The sequence below is a fragment of the Cherax quadricarinatus genome, chromosome 40 (genome assembly GCF_038502225.1).
Source record: "Cherax quadricarinatus isolate ZL_2023a chromosome 40, ASM3850222v1, whole genome shotgun sequence".
Taxonomy (NCBI): domain Eukaryota; kingdom Metazoa; phylum Arthropoda; class Malacostraca; order Decapoda; family Parastacidae; genus Cherax; species Cherax quadricarinatus.
Window position 1 is genome coordinate 10,385,381 of NC_091331.1, and position 24,131 is coordinate 10,409,511.

A 24,131-nucleotide genomic window follows, 5' to 3' on the forward strand; every position below is an offset into this window, starting at 1 on the left:
ACCATACCTGATATGACTAATTTCTTGTAGAAACGTCGTTGAAACGATTCTGGTGCCATTGTGTTGCCAGATCTACTGTTTTTCTATATGAAAAACAATTTCCATAATTTTTTTGAATAAACTTCGCTCACGTGCTGCACACCTTGTACTGCCCCTTAATGCCCAAACTAATTAATTTCTCTATCCATAAAGGTACTTCTATATATACACAAAGTATTGGCAATTAACTGCTGACTAGTCATCATTACCAGCAGCACTAATTCACGAAAATAGAATACCAAGTTAATATTTCTGTCCATGATAGCTTGGCCACTTACCTACAACATTACATTTAATGAAGAGACAGTTATTTTAATACTGTCACAAAGTTCCTAATTTTTTTCCTAAAACATTACACAAGCTTTGGTAGTCTTACCTGGTATTTTAGCAGTCTAGTAGATTCTGTAATAAAGAAATGAAGTGTTAAAAGAAAATCCCACTTGGTTTTTTTCTTTAAAAATAGCAGTAATTATCAGACACCAGAAACCATCATTAGACAAAGTCTTCTGTTGGAAACCACAAACTTGGGAAATGTAATTTCATCATTTCTTCAGGTCATTTACAAATTAACTATTCAACATAACTTATACAGCATATTAACTACCAAATTATCATGCCAACCTGTTAGGAACATTAATTTTAAGTAAAAAAATCTGCAAGTGCAATGTTTCTATAATTTGGAAAAAACAGACCTGAGCCTTGGTAGCCTTACCTGGTATTTAGCAGTCTAGTAGATACTGTAATAAAGAAATGAAGTGTTAAAAGAAAACACCACTTGGTTTGTTTGTTTCTTTTAAAATTGCAGTAATTATCAGACACCACAAACCATCATTAGACAAAGTCTTCTGTTGGAAACCACAAACTTGGAAAATGTAATTTCATCATTTCTTCAGGTCATTTACAAATTAACTATTCAACATAACTTATACAGCATATTAACTACCAAATTATCATGCCAACCTGTTAGGAACATTAATTTTAAGTAAAAAAATCTGCAAGTGCAATGTTTCTATAATTTGGAAAAAACAGACCTGAGCCTTGGTAGCCTTACCTGGTATTTAGCAGTCTAGTAGATACTGTAATAAAGAAATGAAGTGTTAAAAGAAAACACCACTTGGTTTGTTTGTTTCTTTTAAAATAGCAGTAATTATCAGACACCACAAACCATCATTAGACAAACTTCTGTTGGAAACCACAAACTTGGAAAAAGTAATTTCATCATATTTTTCAGGCACGTTACAATTGACTAAATTATCTCCATACTTACAAAGCGCATTAAACTTACCATATTCTGAAGCCAGCCTCTTAGAACTTCAGTGAATTCTCCCAGCTGTCTACAGTCTCCAACCTATTGATTTCAACCAGCCAGCCATTTCTTGAAGCTCCCATCAGACTTACACATGCCTTGCCAGGTACTAAGATTTCCTAGCATTTTGCAAGCAGAAGAGTCACTAGGCGAGGGTGCTGAAATTTAAATATAAATTGTCACATCTGTTCATTATGCCCAGGGCTGAAAGCAGGTGTCTTAACAGAAAATCCAATGCAAAACTAAAGTGCCTACGTATACATTACTAATTTTATAACACTACATGTATACCTGGGTTCAATTTTTTTTTTTTTTTGGCCTACTAGGGAAGGGACAATTAAAGCCTAAGCATTTTTAGAAATGCCAGCAAGGCAGTAGAATAGTCATGTAGGCACGCGCGCGCGCACACACACACGTTAGCAGTATTTCCCCCTCACACCTCCCCCATACACACACACACAGGTGGGGCACACCATGTGCTGGACAGTGCACACAACCAAGGAGGAAGTGCAGAGGCTTGAGTGAGCTAGATACCTCAAAGGCAATGGGGGCCAGATAACATCTCCCCATGGGTATTGAGAGAGGGAGCAGAGGCGCTATGTGTACCACTAATAACAATATTCAATACATCTATCGAAACGGAGATTGCCTGAGATGAAGACAGCAAATGTAGTCCCAATCTTTAAAAAAGGAGACAGACATGAAGCATTAAACTACAGACCAGTGTCACTGACATGTATAGTACGCAAAATCATGGAGAAGATTATCAGGAGAAGAGTGGTGGAACACCTAGAAAGTAATGATCTCGTCAACAGCAGCCAACATGGTTTCAGGGATGGGAAATCCTGTGTCACAAACCTACTGGAGTTCTATAACATGGTGACAGCAGTAAGACAAGAGGGGTGGGTGGATTGCATATTCTTGGACTGCAAGAAGGCACTCGACACAGTTCCACACAAGAGATTGGTTCAAAAACTGGAGGACCAAGCAGGGATAACAGGGAAGGCACTGCAATGGATCAGGGAATACTTGTCAGGAAGACAGCAGCGAGTCGTGGTACGTGGCGAGGTGTCAGAGTGGGCACCTGTGACCAGCGGGGTCCCACAGGGGTCAGTCCTAGGACCAGTGCTGTTTCTGGTATTTGTGAACGACATGACTGAAGGAATAGACTCCGAAGTGTCCCTGTTTGCAGATGACAGGTAGTTGACGAGAAGAATTCACTATCGAAGACCAGGCAGAACTACAAAGGGATCTGGACAGTCTGCAGACCTGGTCCAGCAATTGGCTCCTGGAGTTCAATCACACCAAGTGCAAAGTCATGAAGATTGGGGAAGGGCAAAGAAGACCGCAGACTGAGTACAGTCTAGGGGGGGCCAGACTACAAACCTCACTTGAGGAAAAAGATCTTGGGGCGAGTATAACACCAGGCACATTTGAAGCGCACATCGACCAAATAACTGCTGCAGCATATGGGCGCCTAGCAAACCTCAGAACAGCATTCCGACATCTTAATAAGGAATCGTTCAGGACACTGTACACCGTGTACGTTGGGCCCATATTGGAGTTTGCGGCACCAGTATGGAACCCACACCTAGCCAAGCACGTAAAGAAACTAAAAGTGCAAAGGTTTGCAACAAGACTAGTCCCAGAGCTAAGAGGTATGTCCTACGAGGAGAGGTTAAGGGAAATCAACCTGACGACACTGGAGGACAGGAGAGATAGGGGGGACATGATAATGACATACAAAATACTGAGAGGAATTGACAAGGTGGACAAAGACAGGATGTTCCAGAGATTGAAGACACAGATGAATCACAGGGATGTTTAGGAAGTATTTCTTCAGCCACAGAGTAGTCAGTAAGTGGAATAGTTTGGGAAGCAATGTAGTGGAGGCAGGATCGATGCAGAGGTATGATAAAGCTCACGGTTCAGGGAGTGACCTAGTAGCGATCAGTGAAGAGGCGGGGCCAGGAGCTCGGACTCTACACCCGCAACCTCAACTTGGCGAATACAACTAGGCGAGTACGTACATACACCTGCACTAGGACAATATGGTAACTAAGCGAACACACACCACAACCCAACAACACCACAAACCAACAACAGCACAAACCAACACCACAAACCAACAACACCACAAACCAACAACACCACAAACCAACAACACCACAAACCAACACAACGCAACACCACAAACCAACAACACCACAAACCAACAACACCACAAACCAACAACACCACAAACCAACAACACCACAAACCAACAACACCACAAACCAACAACACCACAAACCAACAATACCACAAACACATTGCCAGACTCTCACATACACTCCCCCCTCCCCCAGACATCTCACTCCTTCACCTGATCCCTCCCCTCCCTCTTCCACCCTCCCGCTCCCCACCTCTCCCTCTCACCCACTCCCACTACTCTCCCACATAGCCACAGTTCCTCCTCTACCTCCCCCCCCCCCACACTCTGACATAAAATACTAACCTAACATACAGAATTGCATAGGTTTCCCCACTCTGAGGCATCAGGATAAAACAAAAATGGGTTGCCAGAGAGCAACAAGAAAAACCAAGGGACAGGAGGAGGAAACTGCAAAGGAAAATTGGGCAGCACAGCTCACAAAAAGGGAACATGAATGAGAAAAGAAACTAGAAGAACTTAGCATGAGAATGGAAGAGAGGATAGACATGGAAAGCAGGAAGTGGGAGGTGCAAGTCAAAGCAGAGACCAGGATACAGAGTTTAGAAGAGGAACTGAAAAATCTGAAACAGCCTGAAGAACTAAAGAACATTTTGGGATTGACAACAGACTGCTACCTCGGTCACAAATAAGGGAACTGTAGGGAAAGGAGCAAAACTGCATGTAGAAACTCAATCAGTGGAGACTAGTAAATGAAAGAGCTAAGCTATATGTGGAGGCCCTAACAGACCACAGGGAAAGCTGGGAAGGGAAAATGACAGGCCACTGAGCCAAAGTACATTAGCTAGTGAAACTGAAGAAAGGAAAGCTGAAATGGAGGAAATTAAATTGAATGAGGGGATACACAGGGATATGCAGTGGGAGAATGAATGGGTGAGTTGAAGGGGGGAAACACATGAAGCAAGAAAACAAGGAGAAAAAGCAATTGAAAGCATCATGAAAGCAATAGAAGACAATCCAGCTGGAAAATTTTCGGAGAATAGGGGGGGGGGGGGTTGTAAAAAAAACACCCGGCCAGTGAAAGTGACCTTCAAGGCAGAACCCACTCTGAACAGGATCCTTCAGGAGAAAGCACGATTAAGGGACATGTCGGCATACAGGAAGGTGCATCTCTACCGCCACAAAACACAAGCAGAAACAGATAGTACAAAGGCGAAAGGAGGAAAGAGGGGATGGAGAAGACAGGAGATCCCAGACACAGGAAGATCAAATACAGCCTCCCTCAACTTCCTATAGAAGCCTCCCAACCAGGTCAACCCCAGTGCAGCCAAACACTAAACCAAAACACCCATGCCATATCCAATGCCCCCACTCACTGCATTACAAACTCCACCCCCGCAGCAACCACCCACAGTTCCTCATCAGGTCTCCCACTTCCCCAACCCCAATACACCTCCCAGACCACAATCTTAGAAAAGAAGTTGAAGGTGTGGTATACAAATGCAGATGGAATAACAAAAGTATGAGGAGTGGCACGAAAGAATCAAGGAGACATCCCTCAAACATAGCACTCGCAAACAAAACTCACCAGAATAATAACAGATTCAATCTTTCCATCAGGATATCAGACAGAGGGAGGAGTTGCACTGCTCATTAAAAACCAGTGTTAGGAAGTATTTCTTCAGTCAGAGTAGTCAAGCCGTGGAATAGCCTAGAAAGTGAAGTAGTGGAGGCGGGAACCATACATAGTTTTAAGGCGAGGTACGATAAAGCTCATGGAGCAGAGAGGACCTAGTAGCAATCAGTGAAGAGGCGAGGCCAGGAGCTGACTCGACCCCTGCAACCACAAATAGGCGAGTACACACACATCCCCACGCTCGCTCACACACTTGCTCACTCACACACACGCTCACACACTCGCACTCGCTCACACACTGATTAAACAAAGTTCACAGAATGGAGCTCTAGGTCTAATGAAAGTGAAAGTGTGCAGGCAGCAACTTACCCATGATACATTTGTCCCTCTGGAAAAAAAGAAAAGAGCATCAGTCCCCTGCTAAACTCAACTATATAATTAAGCTTCTTAATCTATCAGAAACGAGGAATTTATTATGTCAACATAAATATTTTGATACACAAGTCATCATAAAATTACTTTAAATCTTTTTGGTTTCTCTCAAATAAAGCAACTACAATTTAATGCCAACAGGATACCATAATTACCTTTTCACAGAGCACCAGCCTCCACCTGGGAAAATTTAATAGAATTAGTTTTCACCTAAGCTACATATCAGACCTTTACTTAAGGTATGTCAGTCCTGTTGAGCTTTAATTCAGGAGTCAAGATAAACATTTCTCATCATTAAGTCACATGAACAACTTCCAACGTACATTTGACACTAATCTACCAGTACTCGAACCAATCTGAATATCTTACCAGATTGAGAACACTGACAAATGCAGAAATCTTAAAGATGAAACTGGACAATTATCACCAGGTGCCAGGTCAACCAGGCTGTGGTGGACATGTAGGCCAGAAGCAACAGCTTAGTTGATTTTTTAAGCCTTGCCCAGGTCTGGGCTCCAGTAGAATAAAAATACCATTCAAAGGCAAAGCAATCATATCCACTCCTGCAGGAAAAGATCAATTAGTAATCTCTACTTAAAGGTAGATGCAAGTATATTAATACAGATATTGCATTTTGGCAAGATTGACACTAGCCCATAAAACTGGGTTGTTACCATTCCTGGCACGGTTTTGTACTGACTGATTAACACAAAGGGGTTATGACATGAAGAAAAGCTTTCAGAATAGTTTAATGACATTATGAACTGTCCATTTTACTCACAAGAAATTCCAAGCACTTTCCAATTCCTGAAACAAAAGGAAAAACATTTATTTAGTGTAACAATGTACATTATTTTTTTTTATTTTATTATTTTTTTTTCAGTTCAACCATGTACAGCATAATGGTCTCAGAAGAGGTGTCAAATCTCATCACTATTAAAAAAATAAAAAGCCTTTAATTTGCCAGATTGTAGTTACAGTAAAACTGAAATTGCCCAATTCTACAATACGTAAGAACAAAGGAGGAACACTGCAGTAGGCCTGTTGGCCCATACTAGGCAGGTTCTTCACAATCCATCCCACCAAAAATATTTGCTCAACCCAAATTTCAATGCTACCCCAAGAAAAGCTCTGATAACTATCCACTTGCATGCAAGTCCCAATCAAATCCAACCCCTGTCAAGTATTTATCCAACCTATATTTGAAACTACAAGGTTTCAGCCTCAATAACCCAACTTAGCACACTATTCCACTCAACTACCTTATTTCCAAACCAATACTTTCCTATATCCCTTCTAAATCTAAACTTCTCTAATTTGAATACATTACTGTAGGTCCTCAAAACTATTTATATCCCCTTGATTAATACCCATCTTCCACATTTCGATCATGTCTCCCCTCATTCTTCATCTGACAAGTTAATGTAATTTAACCCTTAAACTGTCCAAATGTAGATCTACATTTGAAAGTATGTAAAAAAAAAAAACAGATCTACTTTTGAAGCAGTACACATGTGAACGTAGATCTATGTTTGGACAGTTTAAGGGTTAAATGGTCTTTCAATTTTTCTTCACGAGGAAGATTTCTAATGTTATGTATTAATTTCGTCATTCTATGCCGAATGTTTCCTAACAAATTTATGTCCATTCTGTAATATGGAGACCAGAACTGAGCTTACTAATGATGTATAAAGCTGTAATGCAATTGCTGAACTTCTGTTCCTTACACTATATAAATCCCAGTAATCGGTCTGCGCTTAGGGGCGTGTAAACAAAAATTTGTCCACTTATTTGTAGACCGATTTTGTTCAATTTTGGTGTACTAACAGAAGCTTATATCAACCGATTTGACGAAGTGCCAGAAAGATCGGGTGAAAATCAAAAAAAAAATAAATTTACAAAAAATTACACTTGGCAGGGCATAGGGCTAAAGTGGTACTTGGAAAAGTGGTTTTGACAAACTGCTGAGAGCACTAACTCCATCCTTCCTCATAATAAACCTTATTAGTTCTAGAAAAAATAGTTCCTATGTTTCTTAACATTTAGGAAGATATCGCCCTTGTTTATCCACAAATCTGAAAATATTTAGGATACGTCAAAAATCTTAACAAGTGCTTGTAGAGCAATTGTGCTTCTATGTTGTGAAAATCAGGTCAATTTGTCCATAAATATTTGGTCTGTGGCTCCAAACAGGTAAATAACTTACTCCCGAGATATAGGCCTATTATATGCAACAGCCCAGGTACACAAATATTCCCCCCCCCAAAAAAAAAATTTCACTTTATTTACACTTACTGTAACTTACAGGAGTCTTCAATGAAGGTATGTAATGGCGATTTAATTGTTTACGTACTATTTTATTTAGTTCTCATTGTTGTGTACGTAAAAATCTTCAAAAAATGTATTTTTTGTTAACATTTTTGGTCATGGAATGGATTAATTGTAACAAGTCGGCCGTCTCCCACCGAGGCAGGGTGACCCAAAAAAGAAAGAAAATCCCCAAAAAGAAAATACTTTCATCATCATTCAACACTTTCACCACACTCGCACATTATCACTGTTTTTGCAGAGGTGCTCAGAATACAACAGTCTAGAAGCATACACATATAAAGATACACAACATATCCCTCCAAACTGCCAATATCCCAAACCCCTCCTTTAAAGTGCAGGCATTGTACTTCCCATTTCCAGGACTTAAGTCCGACTATATGAAAATAACCGGTTTCCCTGAATCCCTTCACTAAATATTACCCTGCTCACACTCCAACAGATCGTCAGGTCCCAAGTACCATTCGTCTCCATTCACTCCTATCTAACACGCTCACGCACGCTTGCTGGAAGTCCAAGCCCCTTACCCACAAAACCTCCTTTACCCCCTCTCTCCAACCCTTTCGAGGACGACCCCTACCCCGCCTTCCTTCCCCTATAGATTTATATGCTTTCCATGTCATTCTACTTTGATCCATTCTCTCTAAATGACCAAACCACCTCAACAACCCCTCTTCTGCCCTCTGACTAATACTTTTATTAACTCCACACCTTCTCCTAATTTCCACACTCCGAATTTTCTGCATAATATTTACACCACACATTGCCCTTAAACAGGACATCTCCACTGCCTCCAACCGTCTCCTCGCTGCTGCATTTACCACCCAAGCTTCACACCCATATAAGAGTGTTGGTACTACTATACTTTCATACATTCCCTTCTTTGCCTCCATAGATAACGTTTTTTGACTCCACATATACCTCAACGCACCACTCACCTTTTTTCCCTCATCAATTCTATGATTAACCTCATCCTTCATAAATCCATCCGCCGACACGTCAACTCCCAAGTATCTGAAAACATTCACTTCTTCCATACTCCTCCTCCCCAATTTGATATCCAATTTTTCTTTATCTAAATCATTTGACACCCTCATCACCTTACTCTTTTCTATGTTCACTTTCAACTTTCTACCTTTACACACATTCCCAAACTCATCCACTAACCTTTGCAATTTTTCTTTAGAATCTCCCATAAGCACAGTATCATCAGCAAAAAGTAACTGTGTCAATTCCCATTTTGAATTTGATTCCCCATAATTTAATCCCACCCCTCTCCCAAACACCCTAGCATTTACTTCCTTAACAACCCCATCTATAAATATATTAAACAACCATGGTGACATTACACATCCCTGTCTAAGACCTACTTTTACCGGGAAATAGTCTCCCTCTCTTCTACACACCCTAACCTGAGCCTCACTATCTTCATAAAAACTCTTTACAGCATTTAATAACTTACCACCTATTCCATATACTTGCAACATCTGCCACATTGCTCCTCTATCCACTCTATCATATGCCTTTTCTAAATCCATAAATGCAATAAAAACTTCCCTACCTTTATCTAAATACTGTTCACATATATGCTTCAATGTAAACACTTGATCTACACATCCCCTACCCACTCTGAAACCTCCTTGCTCATCCGCAATCCTACATTCTGTCTTACCTCTAATTCTTTCAATTATAACCCTACCGTACACTTTTCCTGGTATACTCAGTAAGCTTATTCCTCTATAATTTTTACAGTCTCTTTTGTCCCCTTTCCCTTTATATAAAGGGACTATACATGCTCTCCGCCAATCCCTAGGTACCTTCCCCTCTTTCATACATTTATTGAACAAAAGTACCAACCACTCCAACACTATATCCCCCCCTGCTTTTAACATTTCTGTCATGATCCCATCAGTACCAGCTGCTTTACCCCCTTTCATTTTACGTAATGCCTCACGTACCTCCCCCACACTTACATTCTGCTCTTCTTCACTCCTAAAAGATGGTATACCTCCCTGACCAGTGCATGAAATTACTGCCTCTGTTTCTTCCTTAACATTTAAAAGTTCCTCAAAATATTCTCGCCATCTACCTAATACCTCCATCTCCCCATCTACTAACTCCCCTACTCTGTTTTTAACTGACAAATCCATATTTTCCCTTGGCTTTCTTAACTTGTTTAACTCACTCCAAAATTTTTTCTTATTTTCATTAAAATTTCTTGACAGTGCCTCTCCCACTCTATCATCTGCTCTCCTTTTGCACTCTCTTAGGGTAAATATTTCCGTTTTCGGCCATTTCGGTTTTAGGCTGACCTGGAACTGATTATGGCTGATAACCAAGGGTCCACTGTATATCTGCAATAACAGAGGACCATGAAATGAGTAAATAGGCAACTGGAAGGGTTCAAATGCATACTAATCTGGCCATAATAAGGCTGATAATGAAAATACTGGAGGCAGGGATTGGACTAAGTTTTGATTAAACGTACCTACAGAAGTTTAATTTTTGCCTCCTTATATAGGGTATCAACCCACAAAATAGGTATGGTATCTAGTAGTGGCCAATATTTAGCATACCCACCTGCTATGGAGGTATTATGATATATCAAGATAACTGCAAGTAGTCCTTATGTTATGCATTTATGCACAATTTTATGTAATATGAAAATGGTATATTGTTTAAATGGGACCAACAAATTACTTTAGTTTTGAGACTTGCCGCGGGTTCAAATCCCGCCCGTGGTATGGTTTAGTCAGTTACTTTAGTTAGGATTGGACAACCAAATTTCAGTAGTACAGTCTACAACTAGATAAATAAGCAGCATTACTGGCTGAAAATTTCATTTAATAAATTAAAGAATGAGAGGTTCATATAATTAAAGGTCCAGATGAATTTGGGGAGCTGAGGAGGGCATTAACCCTCTCAGGGTCGGCAGGCCCTCTCCTAAACTTTTTCTCAGGGTTGGAAATTTCTGGGAAAGAAAAAAATTTTTTCTTATGAAATGATAGAGAATCTTCTCTTGATCATAAAGACACCAAAAGTATGAAGTCTGATGGAAAACTTACTGAACTATGCCCTCGCAAAGTTAGCGGTCTCCACGAAGTTTACGCATCAGTAATTTCACCCACTAGGCCCTATTTCCGGCCAATTCCAATGTACCAGTAGACAAATCAACCATTTCGATAGAACTCCACTTTTTCTATGTAACAAGTACAAGAAACCACTCTTACCAATTTCAACTATCCAATGAAGTGGTCAAAAATTGGCAGTTTTGTCAATTTCACACAACTTTCAAAAGTTGCCAATTTCCAAATAGGGTCCAGAATAAACAAGACACTCCTGGCACTAAAATACCTTTTTTCTGTTCATGAGTCACGTCCACAGGTCTCTTCCATTACTTTTGCTTTCCACTTTGAATTTTTATTCTTGCAAAAATATTAAAGATTTACCGTTATGCAGACTACATTAGAAATGGTATAAATAATATCAGCACACTTGTGAAAGAATATTAGACTCGCCAGTTGACATGTATTGGACGTGTGGCATGATTTGTTTACTTTTGAACTTTGGCAAAAACCAAAACATTTCTGCTACTGAGCTCAATTTCAAGGCACTTTTAGTTGTGAAACCAATCAAAATAGTCTCAATTTCCGTAATATATCTTCCATTCTATAAAATGAGACTAGAAAGACTAGAATACAACCATAAATAGCTTAAGAAAATACACTGCAAAGTTGCTGTTTTAAAGCAAAAACAGTTTATTTTTTTCTTATTATGCACTGTGCTGCAGGATTCTTTTTATACTGTGCACACTGACCACAGACCCATTCTTTCATATGTAGGCCTACCAGCTTTCTCTTGCTAGATCTGAAGGTGCTAGAATTTATGCGTACTAGTACAGCAACCCTGAAAGGGTTAAAGGAGGGACAGTGCAGTGACCCACTGTTGCTAAAGTCACTGAGGTACAACTATAACAGCAAGTTCATTCTGTTTTAGATGTGCTAGTTCTCTCCAGTTATGTAAGTAAAATATTTCAGGACTGTACCTGTGAAATTCACCCACAATTTGTCTAGAACTGTTATGGAGGAAAAGCGAGTTTTATTTCATTTAGTTTACATTACTTTGCCCTACTTCCACAGGCTGTATATGCAAACATTTGCAGTGTGGCTTGATCTGACAAGTTTTTAAAATTAATACAGCTCAGAATTTGAAAGCAAGGGAGGATTCCGGTTGAAGGCCAGGGAGTAATCAAATCAAATTTCAACAATTCAACTATGATATACTTGTCAATTTCCAAACAAAATAAAGCATCAGTCTTTTAAACATTACAGATTCTTAAATTATCAAAGAACACTATTATGAAGAAAAAAAAAATAAAAATGTGTTATATAACTGCATGCTGATACATACCTAAGGTTGTGTAAAATGGCTTCCAACTGCACCAATCTGGAAGTGTATAGTATATATTTAGTACAGATCCAGCACACTAATTTTTTTTTTTCTTTTTTAATCTCAGAATCCTTTTGACTTCTCTCAGAGATATCAAGTAATAATTATCAATCATGTCATGTTAGGACTGCATAATTGCATTACAATGCCTTCCATCAGCCGAGAAAAGAAAGTACGTAGTGTAAAATGAGCGTTATACTTTGAGCTTTCATTCTTTAGTTTACCTTCAAACTACCCAAGTTACATTAGCAACAAGACATTTTGACACTAACCTATTACAGTATCCAGACCACTTCTTAATCAGGACTTCCTCCTGCAAGAAATATTTAATTAGCAATCTGAACTTCCATTAATTTCCTTAAATCAACCTTTAGTATAATCAGACAGCATTTTAGCAAGATTGACACATACCCTTTAGTCCACAACAATGGGTTCAACCATTTCTGGCTTTGCTGTGTAGTGACTGCAGGATTCATACAAAAGTTATCATCCGTAGCATGAAAGTTGATATTTTACCCGTGCTAACAAATTTCAAACACTTGCCATTCCTAAATTTCTTTGGACAACATTAAGGGGCAGTATAACTTTGGTCCATTTTTTTTACCCTCAGATTTCTTTCATTGTTGATGCACAAGACGGTGTACATACACTATTTACTGAAAATATTTGTCAAGATATGCCAAACAAAAAAATTAAAAAATATCCTTTGGCAGGATGGTAGTCCTATATGGGACGACGTAAGGTTGTTTGGGCACTTCGTACCGAGAACAATGCTAATACGATTTTTTAACGATGCACTTTCCTCTAAATATCTTTCCTTTATTCCACCAAAAAAAAAAAAAATATAAAGTTTTAGTTCTTAGACTTTAGTGCAAAAAAAAAAAAAAAAAAAAAAAACCTGCCCTTTACTCCATCAATCCCAAAATATTTGGAATATTTCAAAAAGTGCATCATTAAAAGAATCATTTTGCAATTTCTGTGAATATTATCCTACTTAAGTAATAAAGGCGTAGTTAAGCGAAATAAGTGAATAAGTTACTTCCGAGATATAGGCCTGGAACGCCGGCCGGCCCGCCATCTCAATTGTTTTTCCGCAAAAGTCCCATTTGTTTCGGTGGTTTCCTTAGTAAACTGATGTTCTACTGGAGTTATCCTCTTCAAAACACTGTTTTCTCTTACTGAAGGCCAAAAACTACGACATGGAGACGAGGGGTAATAATTTTATATCTAATATTGCTGGTGGACTCTCGCCATATGGCCCATTTTATTCAGTCTAGAGTATATAACATGTTCATTATTTATAGTGTATTATATCATATTAGATCAATTCTGATAGATAAATAAGCCACTCTCTAGAGTGGAAATACTGTGGTGTTCCCCAATGGTTCCAGATTGGCTAGAAGTCTACAGATAAGCTCCGCCTACTTTTTTATGATGACAAATAGTCTATTAGAAAGAATAATGCAAGAAAAAGCGATAAAAAATAAAGGAAAAAATTCCAAAAAATGTATGGGCTGAGAGCAGACACGCTACGCACATCGCCGTCACCATACCTGGTATGAATAATTTCTTGTAGAAACGTCGTTGAACATCAATTCTGGTACCATTGTGTTGCCAGTTACTGTTTTTCTATATGAAAAAAAATTTCCATAATTTCTTCAAATAAATTTCGCTCACGTGCCGCACACCTTGTACCGCCCCTTAATGTCCAAACTAATTAATTTCTCTATCCATAAAGCTACCCCTATATATACACAAAGTATTGGCAATTAACTGCTGACTAGTCATTACCAGTAGCACTAATTCATGAAAATAGAATACCAAGTTAATATTTCTGTCCATGATAGCTTGGCCACTTACCTGCAACATTACATTTAATGAAGAGACTTATTTTAATACTGTCACAAAGTTGCTAATTTTTTTTCCTAAAACATTACACAAGCTTCGGTAGTCTTGCCTGGTATTTTAGCAGTCTAGTAGATTCTGTAATAAAGAAATGAAATGTTAAAAGAAAACCCCACTTTTTGTTTCTTTAAAAGTAGCAGTAATTATCAGACACCAGAAACCATCATTAGACAAAGTCTTCTGTTGGAAACCACAAACTTGGAAAATGTAATTTCATCATTTCTTCAGGTCATTTACAAATTGACTATTCAACATAACTTACTTACACAGCATATTAACTACCAAATTATCATGCCAACCTGTTAGGAACATTAATTTTAAGTAAAAAAAATCTGCAAGTGCAATGTTTCTATAATTTGGAAAAAACAGACCTGAGCCTTGGTAGCCTTACCTGGTATTTAGCAGTCTAGTAGATACTGCAATAAAGAAATGAAGTGTTAAAAGAAAACCCCACTTGGTTTTTTTTCTTTAAAAATAGCAGTAATTATCAGACACCACAAACCACCATTAGACAAAGTCTTCTGTTGGAAACCACAAACTTGGAAAATGTAATTTCATCATATTTTTCAGGCACGTTAGAATTGACTAAATTATCTCCATACTTACAAAGCATATCAAACTTACCATATTCTGAAGCCAGCCTCTTAGAACTTCAGTGAATTCTCCCAGCTGTTTAGTCTCCAGCCTGTTTATTTCAACCAGCAAGCTATTTCTTGAAGCTCCCATCAGACTTACACATGCCTTGCTGGGTACTAAAATTTCCTAGCATTATGCAAGCAGAAGAGTCACTAGGCGAGGGTGCTGAAATTTAAATATAAATTGTCATTTCTGTTCATTATGCCCAGGGCTGAAAGCAGATGTGTCTTAACAGACAAAATCCAATGCAAAACTAAAGTGCTTAAGTATATATTACTAATTTTATAACACTACATGTACACCTGGGTTCAAGAATTTTTTTTTTTTTCCTACTAGGGAAGGGACAATTAAAGCTTAAGCCTAGTGCAAGTTTATATTCTGGAAGTTTCATGAATGTAAGACTGCAAAATGCCCTAGACCATACTATATTTTGCTCTTCAAACCAGGCCTATCACTTGTGGACTGTCAACACCAGCTGCATGGCTCCACTACTGCTTCACTGCTATCCTATAAAAGGCTCTTAGGGGCAGTTTAAAAATATACCAAAAATGCTGCCCATTTCCTTTGTTCAAAAACTTAAATTTAGAAAACTTTTGCAACATACATTTTAAGTTACCTAGGTAAACAGTATCTTGGGTAAAGGGTCACGATTCATTTTTACAAGTTATTTTTTTTTTTTGTGAAAAATTTAGCAAGAGAATATTTACTACCCTTATGGTTTGCTTGAAGACCAACCACATTTATTGAATTTTAAATGCCATACACCTAACTATTACAGACGCAAGGCAACCGTGATTTGTCCAGTGTAACCAACATTTCAAATTAAGTATAGTGGAACCGTGACTTAAAGAGTTTAATCCGTTGCAGGAGCTGCTATTATCATCTGTATGGCTTATTTATCTATCAATTCATCTAATTCTAATACAACAAACAATATAATTAACACAAAGATATATACCCTAGAATGAATAAAATAGGCCGTAATATGGTGGCAGAGGAAGCAGTGGAGGAGTCCACCATTTCCTGTCCATCTTTGATTACATATATAGTATCTTCCCATACTCTTATTTTAAGAGAACAGTATTTTTGAGGCTAACAGCAGTAGATCACTAGTTTTCTAAGGAAAACACTGAAAATATTGTATACAACACTAAATCACATAAAATAACTGGTACAATTTGTTTTGTTTAACTTTTCACTTCTTATTTTCACTGCCTCATGCCTTCTTGCAGATGATACCCTCAGTCATGGCATCTCCTGCGAGCTGCTTTTCTCTCAACCACATCAGCAGCAGGGTCTCCATCTTTTCATAGACAGAGGTCCGTAGCTTAGACATTGCAACGCCCTTGGCTGATGCTATAGCTTTTATCGACTCCTTTAGTATTGTACATAGATGTACTTCGCTGGTACTGCCTGGCTAAATCCACAACTCGTGCACCTTGCTTATGTTTATCTACGATTTCATTCTTTAATTCCATGGAAATCGCCCTCTTTCTTCTCGGCACTGTCCTTTGCACTTATTTTCTTAGGACCCATGGTTAGAGAAGTGAAATTTGGCCAAATGACTCAAAAACGTAAGGCAGGAGAGAACTGTTCCCAGAACAATGTAAACATGTGTACTGCTTACCGGATGTTCCGAAATCAGCTGGCCAAGTAGCAGCAGCATTCATAGTTATTACGTACATGCACATAATATGTACGTAATTGTGATAAAAATAATTATTGATAACTTAGGGAACTGAAGCTATCGCTATTATAATTACTATTTTTATTATTACTATTTAATTTAGAGAACTCTAGTACATATCCAATTCCCTAGACCAAGAGCTCCTCACCAGCATCAAGGAGCCTCGACACTGATAGAGCGTCAGTTCCCTAAATTAATAAATTATAATGAGAGCTTCAGACCGAAGCCAATTCAGTGTACCGTTTACCCAGCTGTGGGAGCAGTTCTCTCCTGCTTTCCTTACATTTTTGACAGTCATTTGCCAAATTTTGCTTTTCTAACCATGGGTCAAAGTGTAAAGGACAGTGCTGAGAAGAAAAAGAGGATGATTTCCATGGAATTAAAGCACGAAATCATAAATAAACAAGGGAGGTGTCTAGGTTTTGGGTTGATGGGGAGCTGGCTTATAACTCAAATGTTTACTCTAACTATAACTGTTAGTTATAATTACAACTACAACACACACACACGGGGCCAGGAGCTCGGACTCTACCCCCGCAACCTCAACTAGGCGAGTACACGCAAACACACAAACAAACACACAAACACCACACACACAAACACGCACACACCCAAGCACACAAACACGCACACACAAACACAAACACACACAAACACAAACACACAAACACACACACACACACACAAACACACACACACACAAACACACACACACACAAACACACACACACACAAACACACACACACAAACACACACACACACAAACACACACACACACAAACACACACACACACAAACACACACACACACAAACACACACACACACACACACACAAACACACACACACACACACACAAACACACAAACACACAAACACACACACACACAAACACACACACACACAAACACACACACACACAAACACACACACACAAACACACACACACAAACACACACACACAAACACACACACACACACAAACACACACACACACAAACACACACACACACAAACACACACACACACAAACACACACACACACACACACACACACACACACACACACACACAACAGGCCTAGTGTCTAATCGACATGTGCCTAGGACAAAATGGTAACTAACACACACACACACACCTACACACACACAACAGGCCTAGTGTCTAATCGACATGTGCCTAGGACAAAATGGAAACTAACACACACACACACACACACACACACACACACACACACACACACACAACAGGCCTAGTGTCTAATCGACATGTGCCTAGGACAAAATGGAAACTAACACACACACACACACACACACACACACACACACACACACAACAGGCCTAGTGTCTAATCTACATGTGCCTAGGACAAAATGGTAACTAACACACACACACATGCACGCACACAAACACGCACACGCAAACACACATACAACAGGCCTAGTGTCTAATCGACATGTGCCTAGGACAAAATGGTAACTAACACACCTACACACCTACACACACACAACAGGCCTAGTGTCTAATCGACATGTGCCTAGGACAAAATGGTAACTAACACACACACTGTGTACGTCAGGCCCATACTGGAGTACGCAGCACCAGTTTGGAACCCACATCTGGTCAAACGCGTCAAGAAATTACAGAAAGTGCAAAGGTTTGCAACAAGGCTAGTTCCAGAACTAAGGGGAATGTCCTAAGAAGAAAGGTTAAGGGAAATCGGTTTGACAACACTGAAGGACAGGAGGTCCAGGGGAGACATGATAACGACATACAAAATACTGCATAGAATAGACAAGGTGGACAGAGACAGGATGTTCCAGAGATGGGACACAGAAACAAGGGGTCACAATTGGAAGCTGAAGACTCAGTTGAGTCAAAGGGATGTTAGGAAGTATTTCTTCAGTAATAGAGTAGTTAGGAAGTGGAATAGTCTGGCAAGCGATGTAGTGGAGGCAGGAACTATACATAGTTTTAAGACGAGGTATGATGAAGCTCGTAGAGCAGGGGGAGAGAGGACCTAGTAGCGGTTGGTGAAGAGGCGGGTTCCAGGAGCTTAGTCTCGACCCCTGCAACCACAATTAGGAGAGTACAATTAGGTGAACACACACACACACACACACACACAGGGAGAGGGGGAGGGGGGAAGAGGAAGAGGACCCTGTAGACTGTGTACGTTAGGTCCATATTGGAGTATGCGGCACCAGTTTGGAACCCACACCTAGCCAAGCACGTAAAGAAACTAGAGAAAGTGCAAAGGTTTGCAACAAGAGTAGTCCCAGAGCTAAAAGGTATGTCCTACGAGGAGAGGTTAAGGGAAATCAATCTGACGACACTGGAGGACAGGAGAGATAGGGGGGACATGATAACGACATACAAAATACTGAGAGGAATTGACAAAGTAGACAAAGACAGGATGTTCCAGAGATGGGACACAGCAACAAGGGGACACAGTTGGAAGTTGAAGACACAGATGAATCACAGGGTGATAATATTAGGAAGTATTTCTTCAGCCACAGAGTAGTCAGCAAGTGGAATAGTTTGGGAAGCGATGTAGTGGAGGCAGGATCCATGCATAGCTTTAAGCAGAGGTACGATAAAGCTCATGGTTCAGGGAGAGTGACCTAGTAGCGACCAGTGAAGAGGCGGGGCCAGGAGCTTGGACTCGACCCCTGCAACCTCAACTAGGTGAGTACAACTAGGTGAGTACATACACACACATACACACACATACACACATACATACACACATACATACACACACATACACACACATACACACATACACACATACACACATACATATACACACATATACACATATATACACACACACAGACACACACACATACACATACATACACACACACATACACACACACACACACACACACATACACACACACATACACACACACATACACACACACACACATACACACTCACTCTTATATACAACAGGCCAAGTGTCTAATTGACATGTGCCTAGGACAAAATGGTAACACACACACACACACACAAACACACACACAAACACACACACACAAACACACACACACAAACACACACACACACACACACACACATAAAAACACACACACACAAACACACACACACAAACACACACACACAAACACACAAACACACACACACAAACACACACACAAACACACACACACAAACACACACACACAAAAACACACACAAACACACAAACACACACACACAAACACACACACACAAACACACACACACAAACACACACACACAAACACACAAACACACACACACAAACACACACAAACACACAAACACACACACAAACACAAACACACAAACACAAACACACAAACACAAACACAAACACACAAACACAAACACACAAACACAAACACACAAACACAAACACACAAACACAAACACAAACACACAAACACAAACACACAAACACAAACACACAAACACAAACACAAACACACACACAAACACACACACAAACACACACACAAACACACACACAAACACACACACAAACACACACACAAACACACACACAAACACACACACAAACACACACACAAACACACACACAAACACACACACAAACACACACACAAACACACACACAAACACACACACAAACACACACACAAACACACACACAAACACACACACAAACACACACACAAACACACACACAAACACACACACAAACACACACACAAACACACACACAAACACACACACACCACTCCACCCATAAATAGGAGAGTCCATACACCAAGTTCGATTTACTCTGTACACAGTACCTAGAAATTAAAAAACTTATGGATTGGAAGGTGGAGGTTATTAAAAAAAACCAAGGTATTCCCCCCCCCCCCCCCCCAAAAAAAAAAAAATTAAACGGTTTGCTATAGTTGGCAAAAATAATCACTTGCCAAAGTAAACAACAAATCTCTTAACTGTTTTACAGAGGGGGATTTCTGCCTTACTAGCTTACTTCTCTGCATACAGGTATTAAGAGGTGATATAGTAGACTTCATCTAAGTCTTCTGATAAAGAATTCCAGATTGTAGAGGCACACTGTTCTTAAGGCATGGAATTAGGGGAATGAGATCAATATACTGAAGGCAGCACTGGTATCTTTAGTGAGGAAACGTTTCCCCACACAGTGGCTTCATCAGTCCAAAGGAAAATGGTGAAGAAAGCGGAGTTTGAGGTAATTATGCACTGTGACGAAATGTTTCCTCGTTACAGATACCCAAGTATTGCATATGTGTCTAATTTATCAACTTTTAGGTTTCTGAACCAAACACGTGCTTAAATTATCTAAATTTGAATTTAGAAAGGATACAGAAGAATAGGAGTTGTGGAGAAGTGGAACAAACTTAGCATCTTTCAAGCAAAAACCTTTGGTGGACTTAAGTAGACAAATGGGCGACTGACAAACACTGTTCAACAGCCTCCCACCAGCAATAAGGGGCATTACGGGAAGACCCCTGGTTATCTTCAAGAGGGAGCTGGTCAGATACCTAAGAACGGTGCCGGATCAGCCGGGCTGTGGTTCGTACGCTGGATTACGTGCGGCCAGCAGTAACAGCCTCGTTGATCAGGCCCTGATCCACCGGGAGGCCCGGTCGTGGACCGGGCCGCGGGGACGTTGATCCCCGGAATTCCCTCCAGATAGACTCCAGGTAGACATGCCTAGCATGGGGCCAGCGTCCTAGCTGGCTCAGTAATTTTTATGTATATACGGCTAAAATCTATTTTCATACAAGTCTCCCGTATTATGAACAAATGTGTGGATAATTTTTATTGTCGGCTGAAAGACAAAAGAAAAAGCACTGTAGGCCTACTGGCCCACGCGAGGCAGGTCCAAATTACCTACCGGCCTAAGCTAGTCAGGTCTAAATCACATTCACTTAAGGATGGAGCACTGCATCAGATCTATTAGCCGAAGCTAGTCAAGTCCAACTCGCACCTACCCGTGTATTTAACCTATTTTTAAAAGTACTCGCACCTACCCTGGTGGCCTGGTGGTTAACGCTCTCGCTTCACACGGCGAGGGCCTGGGTTCGATTCCCAGCCAGAGTAGAAACATTGGACGTGTTTCTTTCCACCTGTTGTCTATGTTCCCCATCAGTAAAATGGGTACCTGGGTGTTACTCGACTGGTGTGGGTCGCATCCTGGGACACTGACCTAAGGAGGCCTGGTCACAGACCGGGCCGCGGGGGCGTTGACCCCCGGAACTCACTCCAGGTACCCGTGTATTTAACCTATTTTTAAGAGTGCAAGTTTCAGCTTCAACGACGGTACTCTGGAGTTTGGTTTAGAAAGACACGTAAGCAAACACTAACATATTTATTAGAAAACGTTTCGGTCCTGGGACCTTGATCACTTCTAACACAGAGGTAGGAAGACATTATATATAGGCGGAGAGTGAGGTGTGACGCACGTGACCTGAGGAATGTCATAAGAACATAAGAATGGAGGAACACTGTAGAAGGCCTACTGGCCCATGCGAGGCAGGTCCTTATCAAAAACAACCTCTGCCTATGATGAGGACGGGTAGACGATGAAACCACGTGACTCCTGTGTTGTTGGGTTGGTGCTGAAGTATCATGTATGCCAATGTTTTTGAAATTTTGTAGTTTCCAGTGTTGCGTTCTATAGTGTCGGTGACTTCACCGACATGCCTCGCATGGGCCAGTAGGCCTTCTACAGTGTTCCTCCATTCTTATGTTCTTAGGACATTCCTCAGGTCACGTGCGTCACACCTCACTCTCCGCCTATATATAATGTCTTCCTACCTCTGTATGTTAGAAGTGATCAAGGTCCCAGGACCGAAACGTTTTCTAATAAATGTTATAGTGTTTGCTTACGTGTCTTTCTAAACCAACTTGTCGGTATTTATTACCAAGGTTTATACCACTCTGGAGTTTGTTTCTCATTCAGAACTATTACCAAACCAGTGATTTTCTATATCCTTTCCGAATCTAAATTTCTCCAACTTCCAAATATTCCTGCCAGTCCTGTCTTGGCTACATATTTTTACCACGTTATCTACATGTCCTTTGTTCCTGTTTTCCCATGTATATACCTCAATAATATCCCCCCTAATTCTACGCTTTTCTAGAGTGCAGATTTAGGGACCTCAGTCTATCCCCGTAGAACCTGGCTGGGTAGGCGACATGGACCTGCCTCACATGGGCCCATAGGCCTGCTGTAATGTTACTTATGTTCTTATACTAGTGCTAACCCAGGTCAACGCAATGGCAATTCACAGGTCCTATAACGCAGAGGATGGAAAGGAATAAGATTTGAACAGAAATTTCCTGGATCAAGAGCACGTCAATATGAAACTATGGTAGGTGGAGCAGCAGTACCCTGGGGTTATATATAACACGTGCAGCATGGAAGTTCAAATTTGATCACTTAAATACAATTAACTTCCATTATTATTACTGAACTACTAATTGTAAACTATTTACCTAATTTAAAGTTGGTTCCATTCATAGGGGACCCGTAAACCCACATGGGCTGCACAACGCATGGAGGAAGGGGGGGGGGGGAACAATGAGGTTCGAATAAAGAAAGCAATAAATTCCAATCCCTTGGATCAAGGCCATCTCTCAGGAGTCAAGGAACCTCCTCTAAGTGTATTAATACAGCTAAGAAGGCCACTAAGTGAGGATCTTACCGGTGTCGGGGTGATGGAGAGGAGTGTCCAGAGTGATGCTGCTTGGTGTGTGGCGGCAGAGAGAGTGGACGAGTGACGCTGCTGCCTCACCCGCCATCACCACCTCCACGCAACACATCTGATAAAGATTTATGCTTTTGTAAATTCATGTACTGTACCATTAATTAATTTAACTTGTGAAATCATACATAGATTTTTTATATCTACTATTACAAGATACTTTTATATAAAAAACTTTCATTTATTTCTTTGTTATTAAATGCTGTTTGTTTAAAAATGATGACTGAAATATTTGAAATAATTACAAATATTACTTCTTTTTAATCCATCCCGTGTAATGTAACATGATATCTTACAGTGTAAGACCATCTTGTATGATGGGTGTGTAATAAACTTGTTACTAAGGGCTCTAGCCCTCTCATTACCCACGTACATCAGCGTAGCTATATATTTAATCTGAATAAACTTACTTAGTTAATTTTGACACTAAAAAATATATGTAAATAACAGACGCTTACCTCTGATTTATATATTTTTTTATATTTTATTTAAAAACTTACACAATACATAAATGCACGCTAGCACAAAAATGTTGCCCAATAAAAGGACCATTGTCAAAACGTTCACAATTTACAATAGCAACATAATTTATACCACACCAATCCAAAGAACACTAAACCCCCACACTCTGTTAACACTCACTCAAAACCTGCAAAGGGCAGGATGATGAACCCTTGCTGCCACACAAGTGTGGCACAATCCTCTACCCCTTAATTTAGATTGTAACGAAAACACTTTTCCCCAATATACAGATATATGGTTTGAAAACACTACATTAAACAAAATTATGCAGTCTCATT

The 24,131-nt window shown here is 40.0% G+C and overlaps 1 long non-coding RNA gene across 7 annotated transcripts in view; it reads right to left on the reverse strand.

Annotated features, from left to right (window-relative positions):
* LOC128687398 (uncharacterized) overlaps nucleotides 1–23,409 on the reverse strand; it is a 39,531-nt gene extending 16,122 nt beyond the window's left edge. For 2 of the 7 annotated variants that reach the window (XR_011392967.1, XR_011392962.1), the window contains exons 1-14: nucleotides 23,272–23,409; nucleotides 14,872–15,048; nucleotides 14,639–14,663; nucleotides 14,203–14,325; nucleotides 12,615–12,655; nucleotides 12,304–12,339; nucleotides 6,347–6,372; nucleotides 5,935–6,128; nucleotides 5,721–5,745; nucleotides 5,503–5,521; nucleotides 1,325–1,503; nucleotides 1,091–1,115; nucleotides 752–776; nucleotides 416–441 (exon numbers count right to left, since the gene is read on the reverse strand). This is a non-coding gene — a long non-coding RNA (uncharacterized lncRNA). Of the gene's footprint in view, nucleotides 1–415; nucleotides 442–751; nucleotides 777–1,090; nucleotides 1,116–1,324; nucleotides 1,504–5,502; nucleotides 5,522–5,720; nucleotides 5,746–5,934; nucleotides 6,129–6,346; nucleotides 6,373–12,303; nucleotides 12,340–12,614; nucleotides 12,656–14,202; nucleotides 14,326–14,638; nucleotides 14,664–14,871; nucleotides 15,049–21,102; nucleotides 21,251–23,271 lie in introns of those variants that run through there. The other 5 variants (XR_011392968.1, XR_011392964.1, XR_011392965.1 and 2 more) reach the window with 4 other exon arrangements.
* Nucleotides 23,410–24,131: the final 722 nt, after the last annotated feature.